Genomic DNA, 21973 nt, shown 5'->3' on the forward strand with positions numbered 1-21973 from the left:
CTGGCTGGAAAAGTCTATGGCATCAGCATAGATGAAACTGTGCCACAAGCTTCCATATGACCATAAGAAAAAGAGCAACGCTAATCTATGGAAGCCAATCAAAATAAAGAGCAGAAAATCAGAGAGCACCTGTATGTCAGCTAAGACCCAGGACTGTAGAAGGAAATCTGAGTTAATTTTCTATAACATATTTTTATATTGCCTGAGCAGCTGGGAAAAATCCTCACCTCTAGAGGGGGACTGTAGAAAATGGTGCCCTGTGAAGGTCATTAATGAATATTAATGGCAAATGGCTCACTACCACGACTGCCAACCTTGAATAAGTAACGGAACTGGGGGTGACAGGAGGCTGTAGCATAGGAGCACTGAACTGATCTCAGAAAGTGTAAGGCAGGAAGGCAGTGTATATTTTTGAATTGGAAAATTCACTACTACCCTTTTCTAGAATGCAGTCCTTGGTTTGTCAGATCATTATAGCAGAGAATAAACCCAAGGGGGCAGAGGCTGTTATTCCAGGCCAGGTAGCAGGAATAGTAAATGCTAATTGATTAAAAGGCACTGTGGAGCTGAAGAAGACGAGAAGGATGGAGGGATGAAAAGGCACACCTTGCTGATGGTATGCACGTCATTCTCTGGAAAATTCAAATAAGGGAGCAACACAAATCCAAATAACTTACTGAGCAATAGTATCTCATATTCCAAAATAGCTCAGTAAATTAAGACACTGAATTTTTTTTTCATTATTCTAGAAGAAGGAAAATTATATTCTCTGGGTTGGATTGTAAAGCAGGCACTACAGCCAGCCTGCAGGCCAGGTCTGGCCCACAAGACAGTTCCCACTGCCTACCAGGGATGAGGCAATGTGCACCTTTTTACTATCCACTTCCCAGCTGGTGCCAGTCAGCCTATTTATGTCTCCTGACTGCTGGCTGGCCTAGTAGAAAGGTCTGACACATACTGGCCCTGCCAGGGTACTTGTATCTCCTGGTTGGCCACTTCTCTCTGCTTCTTCTTCCGTCTTATCCCTCCTGGGCTACATAACACATACTGTCTCACAGCCCACGCTAACCAGAGAAAGGGGAGAGAGAAGACATTTGAGGGAATGAATGAATTTGCAAGGGCAGCAGGAGATGTTTGGATGAGCATTAGGAAGTAGAAGTCATTAGCAGTCTCTGAGCTCATTTGAATTGTAGCCTTCTGCAATAAAAGTTCATTTAAGAGGAAAAGGTAAAAAACATTTCCCGTTCCATAAAGATTTGTTCACCTCTGTAATGTGGCCAATTTGGTCACATAACTTGTGTTACAGGGTAGTCAGTTAACACCATCCACACAAACAGGAGCTCTTCAGAAAAGCATGCAGACCATCAGAGGTACTGTATGACACTAAAGAACAAGGGAAATAAGATATTTTAACTAGTTCTTTTTCAGACATGTGAAAGGCATTGCTTTTGAGCAATTCCAAAGAGAGAGGTCAAATATCTTACAGTATAAATTCTGCCTGGTTCCAGGTGAAGCGAGTGTAACTGTGGCAATGCAAAGAACCTGAAACATGGATCGCTGTTTGGTTTTCTCTTTAGAAGAAGAAAATGAGGCTGGCATCCCCATTCTCAGAGCTGAAGGAAAGTTGAGCCAGATCTTTCAGGAGCAGCAAGCCTGTCAAAAGAGTTCAAACTATACCTGGAAGGACTTACAAACAGCAAATTCATAAGGCAGGTCCAGCTACCTGGTAGCACGGCACTCTTGAGTTTGTTTTGTTTTTGTTTGGGGGGCTGGGGTTTGCTTTTTGATTTTGGATTGTTTTTTGTTTGTTTTGACTGTTGGTTTGCAGGTGGAGTTTTGTTTCCTTGTTTTACAACACATTCTTTTATTTGTGGCATAAGCACAGAGGTGTATTTTTTAGCAAATAAAGGTGTGACATCACAGTAGTCCTGGCTGAGTGTGCAAGGCATGTTCCCTCTAGCACAGAGATTCCCAAAAGAGATCTGCAATCCTCATGACAGTGCCTTGGTAAGTCTCTGAGTGGTCAGAAGCTAGTGTTGACCAACCTGGGAGACTTCAATGCCTTCTCCAGGCCCCAGCTCATTTTACACCTGTACATTAACCCCCAAAAACTTCTGCACCAAGTGCATTGGCAGGCCTAGGCACTATTCCAGCATATTACCTTTAGCATTTATTTCAGCTGCTGGAAGAACAAAAGGACCAGACATCTGCCTTCATAAACAGCCTCACGAGCTCTGGAGCAAAGGAGAGAGGGAATGGGGAAGCCTCTGGGTATTGGACAGCAGTAAACTTTTACTACAATCTTCCCAGCTATCAAATAGCCCTCCAGAAACAAAACCTCGGGAACCCCTATTTTAATACACTTTGCTCCTTCCAGAGGAAAAAGTTCACTGATTCAGGAAGCAGCACTCATGGGGGTGTTTCCTGCCAGAGAAAAACAAAGAGGAGCCAGCAGTGGGCGAGGAACTGCCTCTGTGCCGTTGCCTGAAATAAGTACATGTTTCCATGCTCGTGCTTACATCCCTCTGCCAGGGACTCTGCTGGCTGAGGCTAATGCACCTAGACGGAGAGGTCACATAGTACAGCCTTCCATCAGTTAGCCAAATGCATTTTACAGCATTTAAGCCCAGCTATTATTTAATATCTGCTGCCAGGAGCCACCTTGTCTGTGCTGACATCATCCAGTCAGTTTTTTTACACTTTCTTACAGAAACTATGACACACTCCAGCACGAATGGACACTTAATGCCAAGAAACAGACAGTATAACTCAGGCCCCCAGATGGGTTTGAATAATTTATTTCTCGTTCAAGCTTCATTTTTACAACTTTTGGAAGAATATTTTAGAGACCAAAACTTCCATATGCATATTTTCTTTTCACAAATCACTGAACTTTTGAGAACATATTAAATAATTCCAAGGTAAAAAATCAAATATTTCAGAACATGTTTCCATTATAGTACAATCAAAGTGTTTGATCATGATAGGCTTTCCTGCAGTAATTATCCTGTTTAAACACTATCCTGTCATATTTTTGTGACAGTGCCTTAGATATATAGTAAGAACCACATCAAAAATATTGTTAAGAACCAAAATCAATCCCATTCATACACTGGCAAAGAAATATATATATATATATTCCGGCAATTTACTATGACAATGCTTAAATCAAGGAAAACAGCTCAATAGCAGAAGCCAGTTGGGAATATAGCTTATTTTGTCAAAAGCTATATATAATTTTACCAGTAAGTCAGAGCCATCTGGAACCTGGAAAATTGCATAACAAAATTATGGCTGAGCTGATGATCTTAATTTTCCAAACAGGACATCAAAGATCCATTGCCACTTGGTACCATTCCACCTACTTCCTGAGAATAAATGCAGAGATATGCATCAATTAAACACTGCAAAATGCTGGTTACATCCTACACCCAAATTTTATTGAATTCTTCCATTTAATTTAACAGAAGGATTCATCATCATCATAGCACATAGACATGGGATAGACATGGGAGCTCAAGGAAAAAAAAAAAAAAAGCAAAAAAAAAAAAAAAAGCATATTTTCATGTCACAGCAGAAAACCAAGAAAGAAAGTTCAGAAGACTAGTTTTTTGGTTTTGTTCTTTTCTGGACTTCTTCTTCTGATTGTGATCTTCCAAACCCACAGATATCCAGGGAAAGATTCACATGGAACATGCTGGATTTTGGACCCACATCTAAGTAAGTTTACTGGGGTAGGAAGCTTCTCTGTTTTCAGTAAAAAACAAGAAACCTGCTGGGGGAGAAGCAGGTAGGGAAGAGGCAAGTCCAGGAATGGATCATGGGAAATAGAGGGGAAAAAAAAGCTTATGGGCAAACTTCCAGCTACCAATGGCAATATAAGAGCTAGCAGTAGCCTCTGGGTATGACAGACTACTCTGACCTGCCACAGCAGTATCAGTGGTATCTTCTCCTACCATTTATCATGCGTCTTTTCTTAGGAACTGCTTCCCACATCATTTTCTGAGTCAGCAACATAACCTTTCTGCTCCATATCATCCAACAAGAATGTAAAGGAGGAAAAGTGCCAGCAGCTGTACTGCTTTCCAGCTAGAGGGTAAAGGTCCTTTGAAAATGTGAATTTGTTTACACAGCAACACACAATTGTTGCCAAAAGTCCACACTGACTTCAGCGGAGCTGGATATGTTGTGTCGTAAATGCAGAGTATTTCTAAAGAAACATCATTTTCTTTCTGCATCATTTTCCTATCCTAACTCCATAGACCTTTAATTCAAAATAATTAAATGCATAAATGAATTTAAAAAACAACAGTGGCAACAACAAACGAATAACTCTCCAAACCAGAAGGCATTATTTAGTGATAATATAAATAATAATCTGAGGCAAGGATGGACTTTCATGCCTCTTTTGCAATTGCTAGCCTCAACAAAACTGAATTTTCTTTCTTCATGTCTGAAATTGACCCTGGATTTCTAATAATTCAAAACCAGAGAGTCTCTTTAAAATTCAGATCTCATTTTGTTTAAAAATCATTTATTATAACAGTTTCACACATATTGTTTCTTCTCCTATGCTGGACAAAGACTAGAAAACATTGTCAAGTGTTTTCAGTTAACTATTTTTTTATAATGAAGTCATAATTTTAATGATTTTATAAACTGGATGCTAGTAGTAATTTTCCTCTCTTCATATATGTTTGGATGTGTAAGTAAGTAATGTTTTTTCCTGTGTTGTGGTTCTATTTGTCATAAATGGAAGGAGTGATTTTTCCTGCCCAAGAAAATGTCTATATCTGGGTCAGGATTTTAATGAATTTGTACATTCTTTATAAAAGTTTTGCAAAATTAATAAAACTAACTTTTCCAAAAGGTCATAAGACCATTTTTATTGCAAATACAAACAGTTATTTTTCACTAACTGCCAAGCTTTGTTACTGCAAGTAACTCCTCTCAGAAGAGGGAAAAAAGGGAGAATTAATAGGCCTCCAAAACAATAAAGTGGATATCTGAAATCTAATGACAAGAGTTCTCGTACCTTTGTCAGGGTTATCTGCTCAAAAACCTAGTGACCTAGATTTTTATTCATGAGGTCAATGTCTATAGCGCTGTTTTATTTTATGCTAAAGTTCCAACATCAGGTCCAAGTCTTGCTGTCCAGGTCCAAGTCTTGCTGTATACCCTTTTTTATCTTCAGTAGACAGAAACTGGCATTGTCAGAAAGCAATTTATTTCATTGTCATAGACACCTACTTTAGAGAACAAAAATCACCTTTCTTTGGTGCTTCTTATCTCTGTCCAATGGCTGCACAGGCACCTAAGGACAACCAGATTGAACCCGAGCAATGGGCTTCTTAAAACCCAGGGTTAGGTGGTAAGATTCCCATTGTATGCCTTTTATGCCAGTTTCTCCATACTGGAGGTAGATAATCCCCATGCAGTGTTAGGTTAGGTTGAAGCTTTTCTACTACTTTGCTCAGAAAGACTGAAACGGAGAGTGAAGCCGTATTGATATAGCATGGCTATCACAAAAGCCTCAAGAGAATGAAGGGAAGTCATCACTGCTACAGCATGGTGATATCTTCAGTGTCACAAATGGTTTCAGCTGGAGATTTGACCTGTTAAATAGCAATGATTTAGTGTTGCTTCTCTTGGCACCAGCTCCGTCTTCTGGACAAGGACATGACAACAGGCCAGCAGTTCAAGTAAGGTGATCTTCCCCCTCTACTCAGCCCTGGTGAGGCTGCATCTGGGATACTGTCTCCAGTTCTCAGCTCCTCTCTACAAGAGAGACATGGAGCTCTTGGAGAGAGTTCAGAAAAGGGTTATGAAGATGATTAGGGGACTGGAGCAGTAAAAACAATGTCTTAGCTCCCCCAGCTCTGTCACTCTTTGTTGTAGGCACCAAAACTGACCATATGACTGGCTGCAAGGAAATCATACCTCTAGATAACTGCCAAGATCTGACAAAATGTTTACCATAAGATCTAGCCTAAACAATGAAAGGTATTTACATTCTTGCCTTATGCAAAAGAAGCATATACAAATACTGTAAATTGCAATTTATATTGTATTACCCTGAGTTGTATTTTATTATCCTTTGCATAGTGCACGTGTTTACGTGCACATAGAGAAGATAAAAACTGAAGAGAGAGATAGTGAGAGAGCAAAACACAGCCTGTTAGAGTGGTGATAATCTGTGGAATCCATTGCTTAAAGTTATTAGAGATTCCGAATCTGTTTCTCGTTTGAAGTCTTATTTGAAGTTTAATGTTTTGGATATACACTTTTCTAAATATATGTCTGTTTGTACTTGCTTCCAAGGTTACCTGTATTTTATTTTTAAAAATAGATTAACATTAAATATTTGCAGTCTGATCTAAAAGTCACTGAAATTAATGGAAAACCTCTCAATTACTTCATTGGTTTTTGAATCACATCTTTAGAGAAGTTTCTCCTTACAACCTGTGTTTCTTAGGCCCTTATGGAGAGTGATATTAGTGCACTCAGAATAATTTGTGGTAGCTGCATATCTGATTCTATGTCAGGTACACTGAGTTTTTCCAAAATCTGAATCATTGTAATTGCTTTATGAGCATTTCAGCTATACAATATTTTGCAAAACACAAGTGTTAACCAATAGATACAAAATTCACCAAGAAAGACTACGTTCCAAACTGTAAGGTAACCTTGTGGATACCCCATTGAATTGATTACTGCAGCTTAACAGGGCTATCTTTTCACCTGTGGAAGAACGTAGAGAATGAACTAACAACCTGTCCCAATTACCAATATAGATATAACTTTGGTTGCTCTGTAGCTTTGATTTCACCAGTAATGCTATATTGAAACTACTCTTACAGTATGTATATCTGTGTGGTAGAAAGAAAAAGGCAAAAACAAAAGAATTGCATTTTATCTTTAATCTTGACAGTTCAAAAATCTACATTAAATTTTCATCTCTTTTAAAATGTGATAGTGCGTGCTGTTCTTTTTCTAAAGACAAATACCTGGAACTTTGATAGGCAGCTTAGCTGTTCATACAACTTAAGAGCAATGACATAAAGAACACTGATTTGCATTTTTTAATTTCATAAACAAAAGCATTCTGGAGGACTTTACATTGATTCAGGTCTTTTCTGTACTTATATACCACAAGTGTAAAAAAAAAAAAAAAAAAAAATAGTAAGAAAAAATGTCTTTTTGTGTCAAGAATCTTGTCCTTCTCCATCTTTACAAAACTTAGCAAAAATTTAGAATAATAATTGAAATCATAATTACAATGTTAGAGAAAAGAAAAAGAGCAATAAATCCACTGAAATTATACAAGACTGTACCACACATACATTAGCTCTCTTCCTGCCAAAAGAGCTCTGAGCATATGTACTGTTCACCTAAATATAAAACAGTAAAAATCAGATCACTGAGCCAGAGAAATAATGTTATGTGCTTTACGTGAGAGTCTTTAAAATAGTCGTACTTTTGCACAACACCAAAAAAAAAAAAAAAAAAAAAAAAAAAAAAAAAAAAACTGAACAGTCTTCAAGCTTTGAGTTATGTTGAAATATGGCTAACAACGGGGAACTGCTATAATGGCAAAAATATTTTATTTCTACTTTAGGCTCATTAATGTAGAAAATGTCTCATTTTTACAACCCGTATTTTAAATCTTTGACAATTATACAAGCAAAGTCATTTTCCTGAAAATGAAAAACCATGGACTATGCAAGAGGATAACCTTTTGAAAGGGCAGAGTTTCAATTCCTCAGCAAAATATTTGATTCACAGCACCATAACAGTTGACAGAGTTTATCATTAAAGTGGCTATTCTATGTGAACCCTGCCAAAATCAATCGTGCTTAAAAAATAGAACATTCCACAAGTTAACTCCTTTGCTTTAAAGGCTTGATCAAAAATCAATTAAGAGCAAAGAAATGTTTCACCTTGATCAGTACCAGAAGCGGCTGAAGTTTTGGGGTCATATTTTGCAGACTTCATTTTTTTTTTTTATCACTAGATGAAAGCAGACTGAGGGAAATTGAAAAAATATATAGTCTTAATTGCAAGAGGTTCTTCCAGTTTCACTCTGTGGTCAGTGCTAGCTCAGCAGTGACTTGCCCATATGTCACATCCCTCAGGTATATGGCAGGAAACTCAGTCATGTTGAAGCTGAAGTTGGCAGGAGGGATGTACTGTTTTGCTGGGAGTGCCTTTAGAAGTGCTTTTAGAAGTGGCAGGGGAATGGGAGTAGAGGCAGTCACAAAATCAGGGACATTAATACTTGGTTGAGCCAAACAGTTCGCAAGATCTGAACATCACAAAAGGCTCTGGGAGGATGATGCTTGAAGCACTCACTATGAATATATGAAAAAACTCAATATGTGGGGTCTGGAGCCACCACCTGACTGAATACTGAAGGAGTAATGAAGGTAGATGGGGGTCTCTTAACATATGCATGACAAGTCCAGGAAGACACAGGCATTGATGTGCAAGACATTTAGGACTCAGTCAGGTGAATTCATGGTGAGTTCAGGCAAAGAGCAAAAATTCAGGACTTCTAAGGAATCCAAAGATCCCTTTGGCTGTGTATTTAAATGCCTCCACAGCACCAGGCACCACTGCTGCTGGCATCATGCAGGAGGACCTGCCTACTATGTAGTCAGAGTAACCAAGAAAAATGCATTTAGCCCATACATGAAACAGATTCACCACCACTTTCCTGTACTGTAGAGTGCAGTATTTTTTGAGAGAAACTGTCCAGAACAGTATTTTTTTTTCTTCTTCTTCTCTTGTTATAATTGATTGTAGGTAAAGAGTTGAAACAAAGAAGTATGAACAAACAATTAAGGTATCAGCATCAAAGTTAGTAGACCTCCAAAATCTAACTTTTTTCAGTAAAGTAAAATGAAACTAAAAGGGCTTTTTGAATTATGTCTACTGTGTAGTTTCCTAGACAGATAGTTCAAGGTGCTGACTGCTGAGTTTTACATCTCAGTTCAGAAAAATGCTGTGTCACATGCCATAAATTATGCCATTGACTTCAAGGATTGAGCCTTTAAATTCTTTCTAGGACCTCAAATATAAACTTTAATAGATGACCTTCTATACATCAACATTGTATTCACCTTCACCTTGTAGTTTTTAAACAAAGTCAGCAGTTCCATTTTTGCAGCCTATGCAACTCATAAATGTACCAAATAATTACTCTTGAAGAATATATAATATCTATGTCTCAGTTTTTTGACAGAAAGATTCATATTCTGCTTAAAACTTAATTTATATATGATATCACACGTCATTAAACCAGTGAGAACTTTAAATTTGGGAGAGAAGATCAGAATTGCTGGACAGACAGAAAAAGAAGAGCTTAACTCAACCACTGTATTGGGATTGTGTGGCAAGGTCTTGGTACCATGGGGTTGCAGGGGTGGCCTCTGTGAGAAGAATCCATAAGCTGCCCCATGTCAGATCACAGCCAGCTCCAGACAGCTCCAAAAGGTACCTGCCACTGGCCAGAGCCGAGCCAGGGAGCAATGCTGGGTGGGCCTCTGGGGATGCAGATTGAATAAAGGAGGGAAAAAAACTGCTGCACAACAGCAGCTGAGAGAGAGAGAGGAGTGAGAACCAGCCTTGCAGACCCCAAGGTCAGTGCAGAAAGAAGGGCAGGAGGTGCTCCAGGCACAGAGCAAAAGTTCCCCTGTGGCCTGTGGAGAGGCCTCTGGTGGAGCAGGCTGTCCCCCTGCAGCCCATGGGTCCCACATGGAGCAGATCTCCATGTTGCAGTCTGTGGAGGAGCCCCCGGTGGAGCAGGTGGATGTGGCCTGGAGGAGGCTGCAGCCCATGGAGAGCCCCCGCAGGAGCAGGCCCTGGGCCAGAGCTGCAGCCCGTGGAGAGGAGCCCATGCAGGAACAGGGGATCTGGGTTGAGCTGCCCACCTGTGGGGGAACCATGCTGGAGCAGTTTGCTCCATGGGGGCTCCCATGGTAGGGAGCAGTGTGGGAGCAGTGCTTGAGGAGCTGCTGCCTGTGGGCAGCCCCCACAGACTCAGGTTGGGCAGGACGGCATCCCATGGGAGGGATCCCACGTGGAGCAGGGGCAGAGAGTGACCATCAGGGAGCAGTGGAGATGAAGTGTTAGGGACAGACCACAGCCTCCATTCCCTGTTCCCCTGTGCTGCTTGGGGAGAGGAGGTTGAATAGGGTGGGTGAGAGGAAGGTGGTTTTAGTTTGCTTTTAGTTTCTCACTGCTCTAGCTTGTTAGTAATAGGTAATAAATTATATTACTCTCACTATGCTGAGTCTGTTTAACCTGTGACAATAATTGTTGAGTGATCTCCCTTCTCAACCCTTGAGCCCTTTTCATCGTATTTGCTTCCCCTTTCCCTTTGAAGATGGGGAGTAAGAGATCAGTTGTGGTGGTGCCCAGCTGGATAAAACCACTACAATAGATTTGTCAAGAGGAACCGCTTAGATCTGATATTTTTAATTAAATTGCCTAAAGACCATTTTGGATCCTTTTTTTTTAACATGTTTTTGACAGTTTGAAACTTGACAGTTGGCAGGAAGCTGGCCTTTGTTAAATATTTAACTTCTGCAATTCTGAACCCTTTCTGAGCAGCCTTTTATACTCTATATTTTATAGTTAATTTTATACAGTATGTTAATCCCCTTTTATTTTCATTATAAACATATTTCATTCTTTTCTCATACATCATACATCCTTTCTCTGTTGCCCCAAATTCCAATCACAATCCTTTTGCTATGTTCTTTACTTCCCACTTACTTACTTCCCTATCAAGGAAGGATCCCTTGCCTAGGATGGAGACTCATTATTGGTCTTGCTTTACTCTTACTCTCCATTTCTTAATTTCAAGGTGAGCACCATTAAAGCCATTCATGATAAGATCAGTGTTCACCAGAGACCTGTGTAATTTCATCCTCCTCTTTAGCAGATATTACTTACTGACCTGCAAGCTGCTCAGCCCCAACAAGAAGCATTGTGTTTTCTACAGCAAAATGGCAGAGTTGGTGCAACATGTTGTCATAAGTGGGAAGGTTAAGTTGCTTCCCTTACCCCAGAAAGCTTCACAAGACATTTTAGTTTCATTCTGCCTCAGGCACAGAGCAAAAATGCAGGACTTCTAAGGAATTCAAAGATCCCTGAGGGGCAGTCTCTGGCTATGTATTTAAACAAGCAACTATGTATTGTTCAAAAGACATAAGTGGATACAGCCCTTATGTAAAGTGGGACAGGGATCGGGGTGGCTGCACAATCTCATGTCTGCCCCCACTTTACACAAGTCAGGACCAAGGGCCAGATTCCAGTGCAGCTCAGGAAATCCAGAGCAAAGGTTAGATAGATGAGACATGCTGCTCACACAGACTTCTTTCAGTGTGTTTCTTAATTTTACAGTAGAAAAACTGTTGTTTATTTCATAATTGTGCCTGCATTAAGGACATTTTGCCAGTTGTTGTACTATTTTGTGTATAACAGTAAGGCATTGGAAAGGCTAATCTGGAAAGGTGAAATTTTGCATTATTCTGCCCAGTTCTGACACTGCTTCTTCCATCTCAGGGAGATGCCTGATAAGTATCACTTGCAAAATGCCTGCTATCTCAGTCTGCACTTGCCAGAACTGTTCAGCATGATGGAAGAACAGAAAACCCTGAGGGGGGAAAAATAGTGCATCATGCATGCCAAACTCTGCCTATTAGCACCAATATATGCTGGTAACTTGAGGTCAGGAATTAACAGGCACCCATCATGAGTGTAGCAGTGTCAGTCTCACCTTTCTCAGAATCTGTTGCCCAGAGCTAGAGATGTCACAATCTCCTTAGAAAAGGGAGACACAAATGGAAAAAATCATTAGACTGAAGGTATTTTGAGGCAGGTTTCTCAAGTCTGAACAATATCCAAAATTTTCCCATAAGTCTCTCTCTTTGAATAGTTTTTGAAATACTTTGCTCTACTGTTATTGTCTCAGTCCTTCACTCAGCAACTCAGTGCAATAAGGGAAGCAATTTGACTACAGTGATTAATTGGTAGACTATTTCTTACATCACATATTAAAGCAATATAAAAACATGATATGCAAAATAAACATTACTTAGTGGCTGAAAAAGCAACGGTTGAAACACTCTCCATTCATTTCTATTTGAGGAGAAAATATTTAGCAGATTCTTGTCAGTTCCAACAGGAAAATCAGCAAATTTAGTCTTCAGGAAAAGGTGTGCATGTGCATGTATACAAGTATGTATGTACATATGCTCTGGTCTCACTCGAATCTATTTACACGAGAGAAAAATGCATAAACTGAAAAACATAAAGTTGCAAATAGCTGTATTTCTTTAAATTGCTTAGAGTGGTACTAGTGGCATCTTAAAATATGTACGTACTGGGAAAGTTGTGCATACCCATATATTATAAGGAACACCACTGTCATTTTCCATGAGACTTGGGGGAGTCAAGGTCTTCTGTTTCGCTTCAGGATTTTCTCATAAGTATTTCACGTTCTTATTCTCTAACAGGAAACAGTGAGCAGATATTTATATAGATTGAGTTACTGTAGCTATCAATGTCCCAAAAAAATTTTAGAAGGCTAAGCAAAAATGTAACTGCTATGGATTAGGGTGAAACTTCTCTGGGTCAATCTTCCACAGTTATAAATCAGATTTCCATATTTTCTTTTAAGCAACTGATATGACTGATCATCAGAAACAGGATATTAGGTAGGCAGGTTCTCACTCATATTATGACGGCTCCTTTGTTTGAATGGTTTTGCAGAGATTAAGGTAACTTTTCCCATTTGATCATCACGTGAGGCTATGGTCATGTAATCTATGATGTCTGTTCTCATCTCTCTTGACAGAAAGATAAAATCTGTAAGTAATGGTGAGATACCAAGATACTACATAAATATCCTGAGGTAAATAAGACAGATAAAATATCCATTAAAAAATTTATGAACAAAAAAAAAAAAAAAAAATAAGAAAGCAAATGTTGGCCCATCTCACCTGAATGACTCATCCAAAACAAGTTTCAGTGATATCATCTTTACCATAAAACAGTCATAAAAATTCTTGCAGATTAGCCACAGAGTTTTTCAAACTGCATTAATGAGTCCTCCATTCTTGGGTCTCACTACTCAAGTGAAAATTTTTATGTTGACTGAGTTAGTTTTTGGTCATAAATTACACCAGTTCATTATGTTAAAAGATGACTTATGCATCCAAGAATGAGACCCATAAAAGCCTCAATGCTGAGATAGAAGCAGTGGGATCTAGTAAATATGACTGTATACCATGGCTTGTATCTTGCATCCTATGTCTCCCCAGAACTGAGCTGTCATGATCTCTAAGGACCCACAGCTCAATGTCCCCTCCTACATATCACACACTCATTGATGTGGGAAGGGGTCCATACCCCTGCTCAAATCAAGGTCAGCAGTGAATTCAGACCTTATGGTTTGACTCCTAAGGTCTTGAAAAACTTCCAGACAAGGACATCCTGAGAAGCTCCACTTGTAACCAGCACCCTGAAGGGAATGAACCATTAACCATGGGCATGTAAACCCTCTCTAAAACCAAGGATAGACACATACTGTTTCCCAAAAGGTGGCAGCATCTGTGAGCTGTCAACTAGTGCGTCTATGCCCAATCATATGAGGCACAGACAGCTCACTGTATCTGGTAAACATCGTCTCAGCATTAGTCAAGCAACTTGAAGCAATTACCACAGGCCCAACCAGGCATGCTCACTGGCGGATTTTGTCAGCACTTAGGGAGCTGTTGCAATAAAAAAAGGATACTTACAGAGTTCCCCAAGTACTGGCAGAAGTTTTGAAGATATGTCTTCAAATTAATGGCATGCTTGTGATATGCATAGCAAAACACATAATCTATATAAAAATCAATTGAAGCAACAGTATTTAATAACTCAAGAGGATGTAGAAAACATGGAATAATAATTATTTTTTCCAGTTTTATTAACCAAAATTATAGGAGTGTTATACAGATATGCTTTTTAGCTCTTGTAACGGTTTTCCAAAGGATACTAGAAGAAGCGTTTACACAATCAATAGCTAAAGTTGAGAACCAAGTTAACAGATACATATGGAAAGCTTCACTTCCAGAAGCAAACCAAAAACAAAGAAGTAAATCAAAGCAAAGCAGGCTTGTCAATGAACTATAATACATGTATTCTAATTCTCCATTACTAAAAATCAGTATCTACTACTTACTTACTTACTGAAAGGAGGTTGCAGTGAGGAGGATGACAGACACTTTTATCACGTGACAAGTGATAGGACACAAGGAAATGGTATCAAGTTGCACTGGGGAAGTTTAGATTGGATATTTGGAAGAATTTCTTTTTGGAGGGGGTGGTCTAACATTGGAACAGGCTGCCCAGGGAAGTGGTGGAGTCCCCATCCCTAGAGGTATTTAAGAGATGTGGCACTATGGGACATAGTTTAGTGATGGGACTCAGTAGGTTACATTGATGGTTGGGGGTGGTAGTTTTGAAGGTCTTTTCCAACCTAAAAGATTCTATGATTCTACTACTGACAAACCGCTTTGATCAAACTTTACAAACGTGTTAAGGAATTAAAGGTATTTTCCTTCAAGCAACTGTAAGCAACTGGATTTCTACTCACACTTTGGAGAACTTGGTTCCTTGTATTTTGTTAGTTTTCTTCTATTTATTTTTGCACAGTTTTCTTACATAATATTTGTAGAACAATCTTGCTCCAAAGAAGGATTTCTATCTAGCATTTTTAGCTGTAACTAAGTGTAACATGTCTAGTAAAATGATTCATTATATCTTTTTTCTTCAACAGCTCTAACTTTAAAAAATCAGCACTGTGTTGCATCAAATGTTTTGGTGCTAAAAGAGTGCTATATGGCTGCAACTGATGGTAATATACTTCTTGACTGTAACTGAAATTGTATATAAACTTGTATATAAGCATCAAGTTTCCTCCCAAAATATTTATAAAATATTTATCAGTTTTCTGTTTAAATTATGAATAACCTTTTAGAACAATCATTACCTGGGTTTAATATAGCTCATAGATATACTTTTAAGACACTTTCAAAGTCCTTCAAAAATTTTGTCCTCTGTTTAATTTTTAAACAATACCAACAATGATTTTAAAATGTCATTTTTCCTAATAAATTAATTTTCTGAAGACACTACTTCCTCTGATTTTTTTTTTTCTAATTTGGAAAATATTTTTTATAGAATATGTTGATGATTATCTCCATCTCTTATGATAACTTTTTAATCTGTTTCCTTCTCCTATCCTGTTGACATCTCAGTCTTCACTCCACAACTCAAATGGAAGCCTGGTATGGATTCATACTACAAACACATTTTTCCCAATCTTACAGCAATGTCAAAATGTTGCAGGAAAACTGTGACCAGAGCCATCTGGAAGTCACTAGCTACTGGAAGAGGAATCTCCAGGCCTGCAGACACTAAGCTTAGCCATGCCCAGACTCCTTTACCATTCCACTCTTGTAGAGGAGGCTCTGCTGTCTTTTGTCTTTTCTCTGTATTGCTTCACTCATTAAAAGATGAGAGAAGTACTAGTGTCTCTGGTTCATAGCCCACTAGTGTTCCCTCCCTGAGAGACACTATCCCAGTTGTGCAGCCATGCTGGCCAGCTGGCAATGAGACCACCCCACCTCTTTCTTCCAGGACTGCCTTCTGCAGAGGTGTTTCCAGCTCTGCAGCAGCACAGCCACAGCAGAGAAAGGCATTGTCTGAAAGTGTCAGTGCTCCCCTTCTCCTTCTCCACATCACAGACATTGCCAACAATAGTTACTCCATGGCTGAGAGTGTATTTCTGCTCAGCTTTCAGATATCCTACCCCAGTAATAGAAAACTAGCAGATACCTTTGGCCCCCAGGAAAAACAAAAAAAAAAAAACATGGGGTGGCTGGGTATAATGCACAGTAATTTTATCCTAGCAGGTCAATATATTGTCATTTTTAACACTTACCAAGACACAAACTTGCTCTTTAACACAGACACATGAAATGTTCATAGACATTATGCTGAGAACATCTCTCAGCCAACTGGAATGACTCTGCAGAAGACAGTGAGAATGCCATCCTTCTTTAGAGCTCTTGCCTCTTACTAACTCTTACTAAAAAAGGATTTTTACTGAGCACAGATCACCTATGCCTGCAGTTCAGTGCAGTACTTTACTGGTCACTGTGCCATTTAGCAGGCAATTTCAGAGATTCCTTCCCTTTTGCAGTCAGTATGTTTCAGTGCACAGAAGAAAACAAAGATGAACAAAATGCTAAAAAATAATAACAAAAAATTGAAGGTTCAGAAAAGTTTTTCAATGAATATTATAAATTTACATGAATCAGATTTCAAGTTACTAATAGCATTTCTTATATTGTATCCAAAAATTATTGGCAATGTCTGAGTTGTTTCCTTTTCCAAAAACAAATTTCATTTAATCCCATAAACTCACTTGATATAATGAGATATAATTTCCTAGCATTCTGCTAAAGCATTTTCAGATCTGTGAGGAACACAAGTCACCAAACATGCATTACTTATCTTGACTACTTCTCAGGTCCTACATTGTTGCTCTTGAGTGTGTGTGTGTGTTGCGGTGGGGGTGTTCTTGACAGCAAAACCTCATAATTAATCACTTTGCTGTGTTCAGACAGCAATATTAACCATTAACCACAATAAAGGAAGGAAAGCAGGAACAGGAAAAGGCTTCATAATGTACATAAGACAAGGAGAGTGCTCTCTCATTTAAAATTTTTGTCCTACCAGAAACAAGAGTTTCAGAATATTTATAAAATCTTATGAATGATAATGATATGAGGCAGGCTGAGTTACCACAGAAGTACCAGTAAAAACAACTTGAAACATCTAGTAAAATGACATTCAAACTACACAGTGAACTTCTTGTACCTTCAGCAAATTTATGTTCTAATTTATAAGCCAAAGCCTTTTCTCTCTTCTTATAATACAGAACCTTTGGATTTCATGTAATGGACATAGGAAATAAAACTAAGATTGTCAGAGATATAAGTTCCAAATGTCTATCTTTTTATTATTCAGTATCATACATGTTGTGTCCGTTATCTTGCGCAATTAGAAAACTCACAAAGCTAGCTTCCAAATACACCTATACACACCTAACTATACATGAGGCCAGCCTGTTTACATAATCAACGTTACTTTTTTTTCTCTTTATTTCTTTCTCCTTATTTTTATTTCTGGTTACAGATACAACATTGTAACTACCACAGGTGATACTGCTACAACTGACACGTCTACTGTCCTTATGTACATGCTTTAGCACAAATAAGTAAAGTTTTTTGGTTTTGTTATTCTAATAAAAGTAATATAACTCCTGTAGGGGAGGATTTTCCTTCTTTTTCCTCCAAACTATGTTTTGCCAATTCCTTCTCTCATTCACATTGCAAACTCCTTATAACCTATCATCACTAACATAAAACTAAACTGCCAATGTAGTAAGGCATCTGGCTAAAACTAGATCACAACATGAAGAACATTTGGTTAAAAGTGGAACAGAAGTTTAATATATCAATTCAAAGAATCCATAGTGTATGAAGAAGTTTCTGCAAATCAGCACTGAAAACTGATTTAAATCTTTTTTAAGTGTCATTTGAAGGTGTTTAAATGTTAAAAGCCTAAAAGCAAATTTTTATACTGTGACCTTAGGTCCAAGTTTGAAATTTTCTTCTCTGTATGTTTTATGTGATGTGGAACTGGGGGCATCTTTTACCTCCAGAAAATACATAGTGTTCTTGATCAATACACTGACAATTTTTTATTTATTGAAAATTACATTTGGCTATCTTCATCTGTCTAGGTCTATTAAGCATTAATAGCAATTTGTGTTCTCTTAATAGTACAATCTACAGGACTGTGCAAAACTGAGGGCAGCTCTCTGTTGACGTAATGTATATACTCATAGCCATTTACTTACTTTCACACCCCAAAAAAATGATAAGGCTTGCATATGATGCCTTTTCATGGACTGTTTAAAAAGCAAGCAGGAAAATAGAAAACAAAACACGTAAAGATACAAAAAAAAAAAGTTTTAAAACACACACTGGCAGACTATAGAGGTAGACAATAGAGACAGAACTGCAACCCTGAGCCAGGACATAATGGTCTGCTGGCACACAAATTCACCTTTGCTAGCTTCCCAGGGGTTTACAGAAGCTTGTCAAGGACTGGAATGACTTTCACTCCCCAAGTCTTGGCTTCCATAATATCCTCCTCTTCTCATGCAACTCAAAAGATGAGACAGCATTGCCTTCCCTCTGTTCCTGTAGCTTGAGACTTGCATTAATCCTGCCTCAAAAAAAACTTCCTTCAAGGTCTTGGAAAATGAAGACCCATGGTTTTCCTTGGAGTCATTCAACTTATCCCTGTCAGAGGTCATTGCTGGATAGCAATAAAATAGAAATGCTTTGCTTTTGTTAAGCAACTAAAATAGAAATTGATGTTCATTTTCCAAATAAATGCAACATAATTCCAGATGTATAACATCCCTTTTGAAAAAACAAGTGAAAAAAAATCAGTATAAAAATAAGTGATTGGAAAAAATCTATACAGCAATCAGCCCCATATTTAATTTTCATTCACCACTAAAATTAAGAAGCATTGACCTATATTTACTCTATTTACTCTCAATATTCCCTTTTCCTTCAAGGAAAATAAGATTTTAATGAAATTTGTTCTCTCAGAAACTAAAATCTTGATTATAAAGGAAGAAGCTGACTTTACAGCTTATCCTGATAGAAACAACCTGAAAAAAAAAAAAAATCGTAAAGTAAGTATGGGGCCTGTGGTTCAAAAAAAAAAAAAAAAAAAAAAAAGGATATTCTTTTATAGTCTAGATTATAGCAAGTTACTTTAACAAAATAATATAGAAACAAGCTGTTAGACTCCAATTTTGAACTTCAAATTAGTATTAGAATCACAAAAAGTCACCACATTCAAGCTATTTTTATATTTATTTGCCATACACAACTAATATTATCTTGAGCCTTATCTTCCAGTTTTAAAACCCATGTTCTAGGCAATACTGTCCTATCTTGCTTCAGAAATGTAGTTCTGAGAACAGGCTAAATTGTTCTGTATATACTGCTAGTCTTCCTTAGCTCCAGATGATGTGTCAGGTTTTTCATACTCAACATGATGATACAAAATATTGCATATGTCTAGCAATGTTGCTCATTTTTTTAAACTCCCATTCTTTTGGGAATGGCAATATCCAAAACATTCTAAAGTGAAGGATTTTTAAGGGTTTACAGCTTAAAGCTTAATAGTTCCCATTTAGAAGAAGTCCACATTCTTTCCAAAATGACATGCTCTGCTCAACTCTCACAGATTCATTTGCAAAAAGACTTGCATATGTAAGTTGTTTACAACTCCAAAGATATTTTAAGAATAGCTGATGCCTAGTTGCTTCCCATACAAGATATTTCATTAAAGAAGAAGAAAAGCATTTACCTATAGAAAAAGAAGATGAAGAATTGCTTCGTTCCCTTCTGCTATCACTCACACAGATACACAAATAAGGTCTGATCTTTGGCTTCTGCTGAAGTCCCTTTGTGATAAGAATGCTTACATGAATCATTAGCAGGCACAAAGCCAGAATTGTTTAGTGCATCCCCCAGGCTGTTCTAAGACATGACAGGAGTAGGTTTGGCTTTCAGCTTTGGAAGCAGAACACTAACTTCAAGCCACTTTTCTCACCCCCTCCCTCATCACGTCTGGTAAAGGACTTGTCCGTGAACTTCAGCTTCTTTCTCTTCCAGATGGTAACTTCTAAAGTATACAATAGAAAAGTGGGAACATAATTCTCACATCTTCACTGATGTTGTAAGATTAAAAATCTTCACATCAGACACAAACAGCCAGCTCAAGGAAAATAGTAACCTTGCAAATGGATAATACACATAATATGCCGTATATTTCCTAGGGGTCTAAAATAGAATTGTAATATAACTCAAAAGCTGTACAGTGGCTCACGGCCAGATTCTCAGCCAAAATCGAACAGCATAGACTGTCTCAAGAGCATATATAACTTGCTTATATTTGTTGTATACTTTCTCAGAACTTCTATTCTAGTCAACACGTAGTATCAATCAGGATTACAGTACAGAACTACTAGTGCAACTGACTGGAGTGCACACACACACACAAACACACACACACACACAAAAAAAAAAAAAAAAAAAAAAAAAAAAGTTGAACTAATCAAAAATGAGAGAAAATAAGCAAATATTTTACCACCACGTCATTTTCAGCTGTACAACATACAACATTAAAGGGAAATGATGTGTGCCGTCATCCAGTTAGAGATGGCACAAAAAGGCCATGAAGCCGGAGATTACAAATGCAAACAAAACAGCTACACATCTTTACTCTAAAGTACAGTCTTGAATTTGTCATTGTATCTGGCAGGCCTGAAAGGGCAGATTATTGAGAAATTATCACAATCTGTGCAACAAGACGTCATCATTGAGGGTATTCATAGGAAATTTTGCCTTATCTGAGACATTTTAATCTATATTAGCACAGGATGCCATCAGTAAGCAATGAAAATGTGCATACTAATACATAAAGAGGTTTAGAGTACAATGCTGTCACCTATTCTCTTTTCTTCAGTTTGTGAGACAGTGTAAGCAAGACTTGTTGCACATATGTCCTAGGCTAGCAGGGCCAATTTCTTTGCACTTCTGTTGGGATTCTTGTAATTTTTTAGTATTTCTTTCAAGTTGTTTCCTGGATTCATTTACCATCAATATTCAAATTTTATTTTGCAGTGATAATCCAACTGGTAGTTCCAATTTATAGAGATGCTAATGTTTCACTACTTTTCATTAGAGATTCACAAAGCTAATTTATTATTAGTATCCTATCTTTTCAACTTGCTTTATATTACCATCAATATTTTTATCGTGCTATGAAGTCACCAAGGAAAGTGAAGATTCCTGAGAACCATGAGAGAGCATTAAAGTATCCAACTGTTTGAAGAAATGAAAAAACAATAGCCAGAGTAATTATAGCCTACCTTCAGAAATAATCTGGAATTAAAAATAAATATATATAAATATAAATAAATATAAAATTGCAACTTCCTCAGAAATAAAGGAGGAAATAGCCAAAGTTAATTACTCCAGAGATGCCTTGCTAAGTTAGTGTAATCTTCTTTGGCAGCATAGATGACTAGGTGCAGAGGCGAAAGCAGTACATTTCAACTTTAATAAGACTTTTGACACTGCCCAGTATATAATTTTCATAACAAGACCAAGGAAATATGATCTATCTAGAATAACCTAGAAATGGGTGTGGAGGAATGGATTTTTTTTTCTCAAAAGTAGTAATCAAATTGGAGAATATTTCCTGTAAGTTCTGACAAAAATTTGTTGGCACCAATCCAATGATTATTTTAAACTCAGATTTGAAGTAGAAATCATAATGATAAAATGAGTGTGTGAACAGTAGACTACTAAGATTTGCAACCACATTAGAATTCAAAATAATGCTGAAATGGAGCAAAGATCTGCAAGGATCAATACAAGTAGGAAAGAAAAATTAACTGTAAGCCACAAAAAGAGGAAAAAGAGGGTAAAACTGGTAGAGCAAGATCCAGAGGCTTTAGTGGTTTACACAGGAAATGAGGTAGCATTAATAATGAAGTTGTATTGAGTTTATGTGGCCAGGTGTTGGCGGGAGGGTGCTGCAATGTGGTTTCTGTGAGGAGCAGATGGGACTGCCCCTTGCAGGACACAGCCAGCTCCAACAGCCCCACCACAAGGCATGTCTGGGCCAAGCAGACAAAATGGTGGAGCTTCTGGGAAGTGTTTTTCAGAAAGGGTAAAAAAACATGCTGTGAGACAGCTATGAGAGAGGAGTAATAACATGTGAAGGAAGCAACCCTGACTGGGAATAAGAG

General features: G+C 38.0%; 1 long non-coding RNA gene across 17 annotated transcripts in view; it reads right to left on the reverse strand.

Moving 5' to 3' along the window:
• The window catches only part of LOC110352479 (uncharacterized), a 182200-nt gene extending 162423 nt beyond the window's left edge, over positions 1 to 19777 (reverse strand). For 2 of the 17 annotated variants that reach the window (XR_011808497.1, XR_011808493.1), the window contains exon 1: positions 19522 to 19762. This is a non-coding gene — a long non-coding RNA (uncharacterized lncRNA). Of the gene's footprint in view, positions 1 to 19521 lie in introns of all 17 variants that reach the window. The other 15 variants (XR_011808498.1, XR_011808503.1, XR_011808499.1 and 12 more) reach the window with 10 other exon arrangements.
• Positions 19778 to 21973: the final 2196 nt, after the last annotated feature.

The sequence above is a fragment of the Anas platyrhynchos genome, chromosome 3, assembly GCF_047663525.1.
Source record: "Anas platyrhynchos isolate ZD024472 breed Pekin duck chromosome 3, IASCAAS_PekinDuck_T2T, whole genome shotgun sequence".
Classification (NCBI taxonomy): Eukaryota; Metazoa; Chordata; class Aves; order Anseriformes; family Anatidae; genus Anas; species Anas platyrhynchos.